At 50.3% G+C, this 12,076-nt stretch overlaps 1 protein-coding gene across 3 annotated transcripts in view; it reads left to right on the forward strand.

Moving 5' to 3' along the window:
* Elavl3 (ELAV like RNA binding protein 3) overlaps positions 1-12,076 on the forward strand; it is a 33,610-nt gene that overhangs the window by 697 nt on the left and 20,837 nt on the right. The gene's annotated exons all lie outside the window — the stretch shown is intronic.

Here is a 12,076-nt window from a genome sequence, read left to right on the forward strand (position 1 = left end):
GCTTCCAGCATCCCAGGCCCAGACCCGCAGGCCGCCCAGGAGGACGCGGGCCGCGATCGCCTGCTGTTGGTCCGAGCAGAGGCCACACGGCATTCTCTGAGAGCTTTTTTTTGGGGGGGGGGGTTGGGGGGGGGGGGGGGGGGGGGGGGGGGGGAAGGGATGGAGAGGCGGAGTGGCGTCGGATCGCGCTGCCCGAGGCCCTGGCCGCACCCGAGAGGCGGGCATTTTCGTCCTCGAGCCCCGTCGACCTTGCGGCAAGCGGGGAGGGGAAGAGGAGGGGGCGCCCCGAGGCCTTCGCGGCCGTCGCCGTGGTCTCTTTGTCTCTCCGCCGGGGCCGTAGCCTCGCGCGGGGCCTTGGGGCTGCGGGGGGAGGTGTGGGAGGGGGGCTCGCCGTCCCCCGGCCGCTGCCTCTGGGTGAGGGGATCTGGGGCTGCAGCAGCACCCCATAGGGCCTGCTGCACGCGCCCTCCCCCGGCCAGGGCTCCGGGCCGCGGGATGACCTTGAACGCGCCCGCAACTCGCACCGCCCGGCCGGCGCACAGTCGCTTTCAGCAGCCTCGGAGCTGGTCAGCTCCCCAACTCAGGGCCCCGCCCGGCGTGCCACGCCCTGTCGTGCCACGCCCATCCAGGCCCCGCCCAGAGGCCCCCAGGACCTGGCCTCGAGCGAGCCTTCGGACCTCCACCCGGCAGCCCGGGCGTGTCCCGGGGCGGGGCTGGCCAGTGCTCACCGCACCCTGGCTCCACCCCCGCCTCCCTGAGCGACTAGCTCCCCGCGCCGCCGCGCGTCCTTTGTCTGCTCCCCGCGCCCAGCCTACCTTTTCTGCTCTTCCGAGATCTCTTCCCGTGTGTCTCTGAACACCGAGTGTTGTTAGCGGCCTCTTTTTCGAGTCCCGGCGAGCACAGTGGGGGTCGGGAAGCTCAGTAGTCCATGTTGGGTCTCCTCTCTCCTGGGCCCCGGGACCAGCCCACCTGCCTCTAAGAAAGAACCACCTCCCCCATGCCTTCCCAAGCGCTCATCTTGCTGTGTGACCTCAGGTTGGATCCTTACCATCTCTGGGCCTCAAGGTGCTCCTCCAGGTCTGAGGACGGGGAGGTAGCATCCCAGGCCCAGCCTGGGGACTCTCAGAACCTCTACAACAATGTAACACCCCGTAGTTCCCCCCTCATCTGTTGTTCTGCTTGAAAAGAAGGGGAAAAAGAGAAGAGGGTGTGGTAAGAGGTTCCAGCGGGGCCTAGAGGCCCGGAATTCCCATTGGTGGTAGTGAGGACCCTCAAGAAGAGATAGCGTGAGGCTAGCCCTGGAGGAAGTGAGGGGATGGATGGGGACAGGGAGGGCCCTGGTAGAAGTAGAAGGAGAAGGGCTCGGAAATAGCAGGCTCAGTCTGCACCACGTGGTGGCCCTGACTTGCCGTGCATAGCTACTAGCCACTCAATGCCCTATTGTCACCAGTACCCAGGCATCTGTCACTGTGACTGGAGCCCAGGGGCCCAGCTGGAGGCCAACAGGGTGGAGGAGCAAGTGGCTTTAGTTGTGTTTTTGACCAATCCTTACCTCAGCTGTATGTGATTGGGGAGGGGGCCAGTTACAAAGAGGGAGTTGGAGGGGAGGGAGGCAGTGGAAAAGAGAAAGAGTGAGGGCGAAGGAGAAACCAAGAGTGAGAAACAGACCCACAGAAGGAGCCAGGAGAGGAAGAGAGAAGGTCCGGCTCAGCCAGCCCTGCCTCTCCTGTTTGCTCTCCTTCCCGACTTCCCCTTTCCTGACTGGGCCAGTCCTCGAGGTTGTTTGGATGCTGTGGTACCGCTGACCCGGGCCACACAGCTACCACTGCTCAGGGCTGGCCGGGTGTGGCTTCTGCCAACCCGATCCCCATTATCGGCTTAGTCGGCTCAGTAGGCTCAGCTGTGAAATGAACGCCAGGCCGTGGCCAGCTCAGCTCAAGCAGGGAGAGGGGGAGAAGTGAGAAGAGCAGGCAGGGCAGCACACCCCCTGGAACTAACATCCTGGTACCCCCTAAAGTTCTGAACGTGGCGGGCAGAATGGAAGCATGCTGGAAGGTGGCTCATTAAGTCAGGGGTCAAATGCTGGCTTGAAGCTGGCCACGAAGCTGGCAATAGGGCTCAGTGGGTGCTTGCCACTGGGCCAACCGGAGTTCATCCCTGGAACACACATGGTGGGAGGAAAGAACCAAGAGCCAAAAGTTGTCCTTTGACCCCAACACAGTTGCAGGAGTGCACAGGAGCACACGCATGCGCACAAACAGTCCTGTTTAGGCTCCGTAGCGAACGCTAAGGCCCTTACTGGGAAATGGAGCAAATGGTCTCCACTTGCTGTATAGTTTTGGCAGTCTAAAAACAAGTAGCTGTGTGTGGTGGCTCGGCCCCCAGCAGAGGCAGGTGGATCTCTGTTAGTTCTGCGCCAGCCTGGTCTTCTTAGTGAGTTCTAGGACAGCCAAGGCTACATAGTGAGACCCTGTCTCAAAACAAACAAAACAAAACCCCAAACTGCACATGCTCAGTGCCTGACACACAGTAGGGCTCCAAACTAGAATGTGAGCCTGAAGACACAGTGCCTAGCATGTGCAGTGTCCTGTGTTCCATCCCTCGTGCCCCTCCCCCTGGAAAGCAATGCTTGGAGCATGGTAAACGGTAGACATTTAGCATTGCTATCCGCTCTTGGATGTTGGTTGTCTTTTTATTCGGTTTTGTTTTTTATTCCACGTCAGGTTTTGAAGTCCTGGGAATTACAGATGTGGCCTACCATGCCAGTCTTGGGTTGCTATTTTATTTTGTGGTGGGTTTTGTTTGTTTGTTGGTGTTTTTGTAGGTGCTGGGGCTAGAACCCAGGGCTTTGTATATGCTAAGCAAGTGTTCTACTGTAAAATTATACCATCATGGCCCTTGGTGTTATTGGCCTTTTCATTCTGTGATCCCTAGATTTGCATTTTCGTTACACTTTTAAATTTGTGTATTTATGTGTGTGAAGGTCAGAGGACAACCTGCAGGATTTGGCTCTCTCCTTCCACCAGGTGGATTTCATGTCTCAAACTCAAGTCTTCAAGTGTGGAGCCAAGCATCTTTAACTGATGAGCCGTGGGTTCGAGTTTCTGCTCTGCCATTTCACCCAGTGCAATCCCTGTGTGTCCAGTGGAGAAAAGCCCCTCATAATGCTCAATGTTGATGGGATTTCTGGAAGTTTCTCATGACAAAGCTGGGCACAGGGCTCAGTGGTAGAGTGTTTGTCTAGTAAGAATGAGGCCCCGAGTTCAATTCCTACTGCTAAAAAGACAAAATGGTCAGACAAACAAGAACAAGATAGCAGCAGGCTCCCAAAACATGACTATTCTATCGACAGAGAATTAGTATCAGGGAACCTGAATGGAGATCTTGCAGGGTTCACTGTCTGACAGCGGTGTCCACGGCCGACATTACGAATAAACCCAGGATTGAAGCAATGCAGCCCGTGTTCTTTTCGTGGGTAGATGTGTTCAGAGCGCTGTTACCCCAGCACTGCAGGCAGCCACTCTCAGCTGCTTAGTGTTGATCCTCTGTGATGCCCTTTCCCCCACCCTGTCGTACTGCGAAGCCCAGGGCCTTGCACATGGTAGGTAAGCCCTGTGCGCTGACCTACACTCAGGCTGTGTCAACCTTTCTGGAAGACAGAAAGGCAGCTGGGCCTGATGGTGCACAATCGTCACCACAGCTACTGGCGAGGTTGACAGAGTTCAGGAGCCACCCCCAAGGCAGGGTTTGTGGCTGCACTGGGAGAATGCTTCCTGGCATACCACAAAACCTGGAATGGATTCCCGGCTCCGCTCAAACTGGGCATGCTCGTACATGCCTGGAAATCCCAGCTTGGGAGGCCAGGTAGAAGGTCAGAAGTTCAAGGTCAGGGACCAGGAGAAGGCTCAGCAAGTCAGGGCACTTGCCACCTAGTCTGACAAGCTGAATTCAATACCTCAGACCCCCAAGGAAAAAGACAGAGGCAGCTCCAGCAAGCTGTGTGTGGAGTTGGTGCTCCCTGAGGTGGGCTGATCGGCCATAACCCCGTGCTGAGGCAGGGGCTGTGAACCTTAGAAAGCCCCTCCCATGTCTCGCAGCTAAGCTCATAGTGGACACTGCTAACCTGTCTCACAATGCCCGCCCGGAGGCTCTGACCTGGGTATTCGAGTCTCCCTCAGGCAGCTGCACCTGCGATCTGAGTTTCTGCCGTGCGGACGAAGAGTCCCAGAAACTTTAGGTAGCATCTCTGAGAAGGCAGCTGCGCAGTGTGAGCTGGGGCCAGTCATTCCCGGTTGGCAGGATCAGCATCCTCACCCAGCACATTTTTTAAAAAGATTTATTTACATATCATGTACACAGTGTTCTGCCTGCGTGTACACCTTCACGCCAGAAGAGGCACCAGATCTCACTATAGATGGTTGTGAGCCACCATGTGGTTGCGGGGAACTGAACGCATGACCTCTGGAGGAAAAGACAGACCTCTTACCCACTGAGCCATCTCTCCAGCCCCTAAACCACATTATTTTATTAGTGTGTACGGGAATGTGATGGGCCTGCGGGCTATGGCAGATGTGTGAAGGTCAGAGGACAACTTAGCGGAGTCTGTTCTCTCCATTCACCTTTACATGAACGCTTGGGTTAAACTCTGCTCCTAAGGTCTACATGAATGCCTTTACCCACTGAGCCACCTTGCCACCCCATCAAACATTTGGGAGATACATATATATATATGTATGTATCTGCTGTGTGTGTTAGCTGTGTTCATGTTTGTGCACACATATGTACTGGGTGGTAGAAAGAGGCCAGAAGAAGACGTTGGCTACCCTGACACTGGAGATACAGTTGCGAGCTGTCTATTAACTGCTGAGCTGCCTCTCCAGCCCTCGGCCGTCAATTTTATACTGCATGATATGAGATGATATGGGCTTTGTTTTTGGAGAGAAGGCTTCATTTTGTAGTGTTGCCTAGAATCTGGCATGTAGATGAGGCTGGCCTTGAGCTCATAGGGATTCCCTGCTTCTGCCTGCCTGGTCCTGGCGCTGAAGCCGTGCGCCGCTGTGCCTGGCTTCATTTCTATTCTTATGTATTTACCAGGAGAGGAACTGGGGAGTCTTTGCCTGCCACAGCACGCATGTGGAGGTCAGAGTTCAGCTTGAAGCCGTTGGTTCTTCTTCTGTGCGGGTCCCAGGAATGGAACTCAGATTTTCAGGCTCATGGGAGGTGCCCTTACCTCAAAATGAAAAGGGCTCCCCCGTTTCCTGTATAGCCTGACCACACTGAGTGTGGGCCTCTGGCTAGCACGTATGGACGCCACCAGGAGGCTGGATCGCTGCAGATTTGCACACCCATCTGGGAACAGCCTGGGCCCTGCTGCCATTTCAAGTTTCAAAGAGCCTTTGGGGATCGCTGATCTGAGGTGCCTTGTTGGTCCCCGGTTTTCTTTTGTTTGTTTTTTGCCTAGAACTCACTGTGTAGACCAGGCTGGCCTCAAACTCACAGAGATCTGCCCACAACTCTGCCTCCTGAGTGCTGGAATTAAAGGCGTACAACACCATGCCCAGCTCATTGTGTGTGTGTGTGTGTGTGTGTGTGTGTGTGTGTGTGTGTGTGTATTTATTTATCTATTTATTTTTGAGACAAGCTCTCTTATAATCCAGACTGGCCTTGAATTGGTATATGCTCCTGAAAATGACACTCAACTTCTGAACCTCCTGCTTCCATCTTCCCAGTGCTGTGAATCAGGCATGTCCCATCATCCTTCACTGTCTGGGTTTTGATGCCCAGCTTACTGTAGCCCAGGCTGCCCTTGAGCTGTAGTGGGATCTTCCTGCCTATGCTTCCCTGGTACAAAGCTACAGGAATTGCAGGCATAAGCTAACACACCAGGGCATTATTACAAAAATACCCCTCCTCTTTTTCAGTCCTAGGTACTGAAACCATTGCCTCATACACTGGGCAAACACCGTACCCCAGTCAACTTTGGTAATTTTTAAACTTATACTCTCTTTCTGTTGAGAGCAAGGTAGATCCACATAGTTAGTATACCATAGTTGTATTTTATTCTGCTGAGGGTTATCACACAAAGTTCCCTAAGCCCCTAACTGCATCCTAAGCCTTTCTCCCCGAGGCTGCTCAGCTGTGCAATGTTACAGAAGACTGGTAAGACATATCTTAAACCTTCAGGTCAGGTCTGGTCTCTACCAGAAGTCTCTGATTGGAGGGTCAGGCTCCTGGAGGAGACTCTAACCCACAGGACAGATCATGGCGGTGCCTCTCCAGATGTGTGAGCAGAGCACTGCTCTGAGTCTCTGTGTTATGTATACACTGTGCAGTGGTCCTCATGGGGTTCTAAGACTGTCTGGTTATCTTGAGGGAATGATGTCACTGGGCCCTGGTTATCAGGTGCCGTCTTGAGTGCGGTGGGGTTCCTGACTCATCTGTTTTTACATGTCTAAAAGGCTTTTTTTTTTTTTTTACTATGCTCACTATGTTCTCCCTTTCATTTATTTGTTTACATTTATTTAGCATGGGTATGCATTAGTGTGAGTATTAGTGCGGAAGTCAAAGGACAACTTCCAGGAACCGGTTCTCTCCTGTTGTATGGGCCCTGGGAGTTGAACTCAGGTCGTCAGGCCTGGCAGTCAGCACCATGGCCTGCTGAACCATCCAGCGGCCTCCTCTCTCTCCCCCACAGTGTGGAAGAGCTGGAGGCAGTGCTGGTTACTTACAGAGTGGCAGACGCTACAATAGACCCCAGCACTTTTCCAGCCAAACTGAGACCTGGCTTTCCAAGGTCCTTAGCACAGCCCACCCTTCAGGGTCCTTACCAGCTGCTTTGTTTTTGTTTTCTCTTTTCTTTTCTTTTTATGTGTGTGGGTGTTTTTGCATCATATAAGTGTGGTGCCTGGAGGCCTGAAGGGGTCATATCCTCGAGTTACGGATGGTTGTGAGACACCTTGTGGGTGCTAGGAATCAAACCTCAGTCCTACAGAAGGGCAGCCGGTGCCCTTAACTGCTGAGCCATCTCGCCAGCTGCTTTGATATTGCTGCAAAGTAAAACAGAGCCTTTTAATTCAAAAGCCTCAAGAATACATTCAGCCAGGCATGGTGGTGCACGCTTTTAAACCCAGCACCTGGGAGGCAGAGGCAGGCCGAGCTCTGCGATCGAGGCCAGCCTGGTCTACAAATTTACAAATTGAGTTCAGAATAGCCAAGATTCCATAGAGAAACCCTGTCTTGGGGAAGAAGAAAAAATAAAAAGAAAGAAAGAATAAGAATATATTCAAAGCCTCAAAGCCTTTAGTGACTGTCATCTCTCATGGAGAATACTAACTTGTTCTTCAGTGGAGAGAGGCCTGCATTTGAGGTCTACTGCCAGCCAATGCTCTGTGACTCAGCAAGTTCCTTACCATCTAAGTGTATCAACTTGCTGGCGGTGGGATGGCCACAGGAGCTACAGAGCTGGCGCAGCATAAAACCATAGCCCTACTCAAAACTGGGGTTTGACCTGCCATGTTGGCATACCATTAATTGGAGCACTCTTGAGGCAGAGGCAGCTGGATCTCTGTGAGTTCAAGGGCAATTTGGTTTATATTTTGAGATCCTGCCTCCAAATAAACATGAGATGGGGGGGGGGGCAGGCACATTCTGTGAATGATTGTGTGTTTCTACATTGTGAGTTTTACAGACAGCAGCATCGTGTCAAAAGCTTGGACACTCCTGTTAAGTGTGTAAGTAAGCTGTGTTACACTCCTGAATATAAGTATAAAAGCGATGAGTAGGGGTAGGGCTCAGGGTACAGTACTTGCCTGGCAGTGCGAAGTTCTGGGTTCAATTCCCAGATCCCAATGAACAGCAAAAAAAAAAATCACCAAACAAATACAGTTACAATATGCACGGCCGGGCTGAACAGATGGCTCAGCGGGTGCTCGCTGCCAAGGCTGCCAACCTGAGTTCTAGCCCCGGGACCCACGTGGTGGAAGGAGAGAACCAATTCCAACAAGTTGTCTTCTGACCATCATACAAGTTAGGGTGTGGGCGCACCCACACAAACATTATTACAAATAAGTATAAGTAAACAAATAAATGTAGTTAAAAGCATGTTTGAGATAGGCTCTTATTATTAACCCTGGCTGCCTTGGAACTCCATGTGTTGACAATTAGTAGCATTAATGTAGTAACTATAAAAATCATTTAGTATGCTTAAGCATGGTGTTCCGGGCTTAGAATCACAGTAGAAGGGGGACTAAGGCAGGAGGATCACAAGTTCTAGGCCAGCACAGTTGTTAGCCCAATACTCAGGAGATGGAGGCAGCAGCATCAAGAGTTCAAGGTCATCTGCTCCGTACTGAGCTCCAGGTCAGTCTAGGGTACTTGAACTCTAATTTAAAGAACAGAAAAAAAAAAAAAAAATCTAGGTGTGGTGGGCCATACTTCTTGTTTTGTTTTTGGTTTTGGTTTTTTAAGACAGGATTTCTCTGTGTAACCCTGGCTGTCCTGGGACTCTCTGTAACAAATCAGGAATCTGCCCCTCTGCCACCCAAATGCTGAGTTAAAGGCTCTCCATGCCCACCCAGCTTGTCACATACCTTTAATCCTACTGTTTGGGAGGTGGAAGGTTGGAAACCAGCTTGGTCTACACAGGGTTTCAAACTGATCTCTGATCAGGTATACACAGGGAGACCCTGTCTGGAAAAGAGAGAGACAGAGAGAGGTGAGGTGCCTGAGAGCTGGCTCAGAAGTTAAAAGCAGTCACTGCGCTTGGTTCCTGGCACCCCTGTCTCACACCTGCCAGTTCCAGGAGATCTGATGCCAATGACCCCTGCTGGCATCTGCACTCACACACCCACACACGCATAAATAAAAAGAATAAAAATAAGGCTAAACAGAATAAAAATAAATGTGTCAGTTCCATGCTATCTAGGGCTCCAGAGCAAAGCTCTGTCTCAAAAAGCCACCTTTCCCCCAAAAGTTACTTCAATTGATACAGAAAACAATTCAATAAAATTCAAAATCATTCTTTAAAAACTTGGCTCTTTAAAAACTATGTTCTCATAGTTATGATCCCAGTTGCTTGGGAGTTTTGGAGTTTGCAAGTTTGAGGACAGCTTAGCAAGACCCACAACAAAAGCTGGGGGAAGACTGGGACACAGCTCAGTTGGTCGAGTGCCTGCCTAGTGCGCGGTGGTGTCTGCCCCAAATCCCAGCACTCAGAGGTTCGGGAGTTTGAGGTCATCCTGGGCTACTTTGAGCTACATGAGACTGGAACAGAAAATGAAATGGCTAAAGAAACAGCACAGTGTGGTAGTCATCCAGCATGAGGGAGAACTCCGGTTCAACCCCTGCTGGAAGGACAGATACAGGACAAATGAAGACAGTGCTTTTTTAAAGTGCTGGGGATCAAACAGGAAGCCCTGCTCACTCTGGACAAACACTGCACTCCTGAGTTACAGCTCCAGCCCCCAAAGAAAATTTTCTGGGTCATGGGACAACTTTAGGACTTGATTTTCTTCTTCCAGTGTGGGATCTGTGGCTCACACTCAGGTTGTCAGGGTTCTGAGGCGAGTGCCTTTACCTGCTGACCTGCTTTCTTTTCTTTCTTCCCTTCTTTTTTCTTTTTTTGTGGGAGCTCATGTAGACCAAGTTGGCCTTTTAGGGGAGAATTATATTGAACCTTCAGCCTCTGCCCCTGAAGTGCTTTTGGGCTGTGTGTGCTGCCGACACACCCACCTCCAACTTCCATACTAAATAATCTTTTGTTGCTGTTGTTGTTTGTTTTTTTCTAGACAGATTTCTCTGTGTAGCCCTGGTTGTCCTGGAACTCACTCTGTAGACCAGGCTGGCCTTGAACTCACAGAGCTCTGCCTGCCTCTGCCTCTTGAGTGCTGGGTTCAAAGATGTGCCCCACCACCCCACTTCATACTAAATAACCTTTTTTTTTTTTTTAAGATTTATTTATTATGTATGCAGTGTTCTGCCTGCATGTACACCTGCACTCCAGAAGAGGGCATCAGATTTCATCAGAGATGGTTGTGAGCCACCAGCTGGTTGCTGGGAACTGAACTCAGGACCCTTGGAAGAACAGCCGGTGCCCTTAACCTCTGAGCCATCTCTCCAGCCCTGTAGTAAATAATCTCACCTGGGTAAAGCTCCTGTAGAAAAGCGACCTCTCACCTCCGCTTTAACACTGTTTAGTGTTTATTTATTGTGTGTGTGAGCATGTGTGTGTCACAGTGCAACGTGTGGAGAAGACAAATTCTAAGAATGACTTCTTTTTTTTCACTTTGTGGGTCCTGGTTTTTTGTCTTTTGAGACAGGGTATCTTTGTGTAGTCCTGGCTGTTCTGGACTCGCTTTGTAGACCAGGCTGGCCTCAACTCACAGAGATCTGCCTGCCTCTGCCTCCCAAGTGCTGGGATCACAGGCGTATACCACCACCAGCTAAATTCTTTATCTATTTTGTACTTATGTGTATGTGTGTGCCTGTGCAAATTTATGTATCTCCAAATGTGCGGGAGCCCATAGACGCCAAAAGAGAGTGTTTGATAGACCTGCAGCTGCCTGTGAGTGGGGGCTGGGAATTGAACCTGGGTGTCTGTGGAGCAGCCACTGCTCTCAAGCACTGAGCCATCATGCCAGCTCCCTGTTTGTAGCTATTTGATACAAGTCTGACTATGCAGCTCAAATTGGCCTTGAATTTGTGGGTCCTCCTGCCTCGGTGTCCGAGGTGTTGGAATTACACGTACATAAATGCCATCGTGCCCAGCTTCGCCACAGTCTCACTGTGTACCCCTGGCATACAGGATGGCACTGAACTCACAGAGATCTACTGGCCTCTGCCTTCCCAATGCTGAGATTAAAGGTGTAGGCCACCAAGCCAGAAGGTGGTTCAAGGCCAGCCTGGTCTACAGAGTGAGTTCCAGGATAAACAGGGCTACACAGGGAAACCCTATCTCAAAACAAAACAAAATAACAAACAAAAAAGGTGTGCACCTCCACACCCTAAATAGCTTTTTTGTTTTAAGCATTTCTTTAAGACCAAGAATAAATACCCTTCCAATGAGCTCCCCATCTCCACAAAGAAGTGATGGATAGTTTAGAAATTAAAAAAATAAAACTGTTATTCTTTGCAGATGTTTTGTCTTACAAAAAAAAAAAAAATGAAGTAGAATAAAAAAAATTCAAACCAAAACAACTCATGGAGAAATTGTGGGAGCAAATAGCTAATGGGAAAATTATGCAGGAAGGAAAAACATTAATACAGTTGAGACTGGGATTACCTCTGGTGAGAAAAGAAAGATAAATTACATTAGAAAAGGGATTGGTTGTAGCTTTAAAGCTACCAGATTTGTTACTTGTCACATTTCTAGTTTTTGTTTGATGTGTGTGTGTGTGTGTGTGTGTGTGTGTGTGTGTGTGTGTGTGTGGTTTTTTGAGACAGGGTTTCTCTATGTTAATAAGCCCTGGCTATCCTGGAACTCACTCTGTAGACCAGGCTGGCCTCGAAACTCACAGAGATCCACCTGCCTCTGCTTCCTGAGTGCTGTGATTAAAGGCGTGTACCACCACGTCTGGCTGTTTTCGGGGTTTTTGTTTTGTTTTGTTCTCTCTCTCTTTGTGCAGCTCTGGAAGCTGATATGTAGTCTAGGTTAGCCCCCCAAGTGCTGGGATTAAAAGTGGGCTCCACCACATAAGCTGTGACTATGCTTCTGTTTGTGAAGAGAAGTGTTCCTTTCTTATTCTGAAAATTCCCAGGTTGATTTTAGGTACCTGCTTGTTTATATGAAGTAACTGCCTATTTTCTCTTATACTTGAAGCTTAATGCTTATTAAGAAAAAAGGGGGGGGTGCCCGAGAGATGGTTCAGTAGTTAAGACCACCAGCTGCTCTTCCAGAGGACCTGGGTTCAAGTCCCAGCATCCACATGGCATCTCACCACTCTTGGAAACTCCAGTCCCAGGGGATCTGACACCCTCACACAGGCATACATGCAGGAACAACACCAGTACACGAAAGAGAGAGAGAGAGAGAGAAGAAAGAAAGAAAGAAAGAAAGAAAGAAAGAAAGAAAGAAAGAAAG

This window comes from Psammomys obesus, unplaced genomic scaffold (genome assembly GCF_907164565.1).
Source record: "Psammomys obesus unplaced genomic scaffold, mPsaObe1.curated_primary_1811, whole genome shotgun sequence".
Taxonomy (NCBI): Eukaryota; Metazoa; Chordata; class Mammalia; order Rodentia; family Muridae; genus Psammomys; species Psammomys obesus.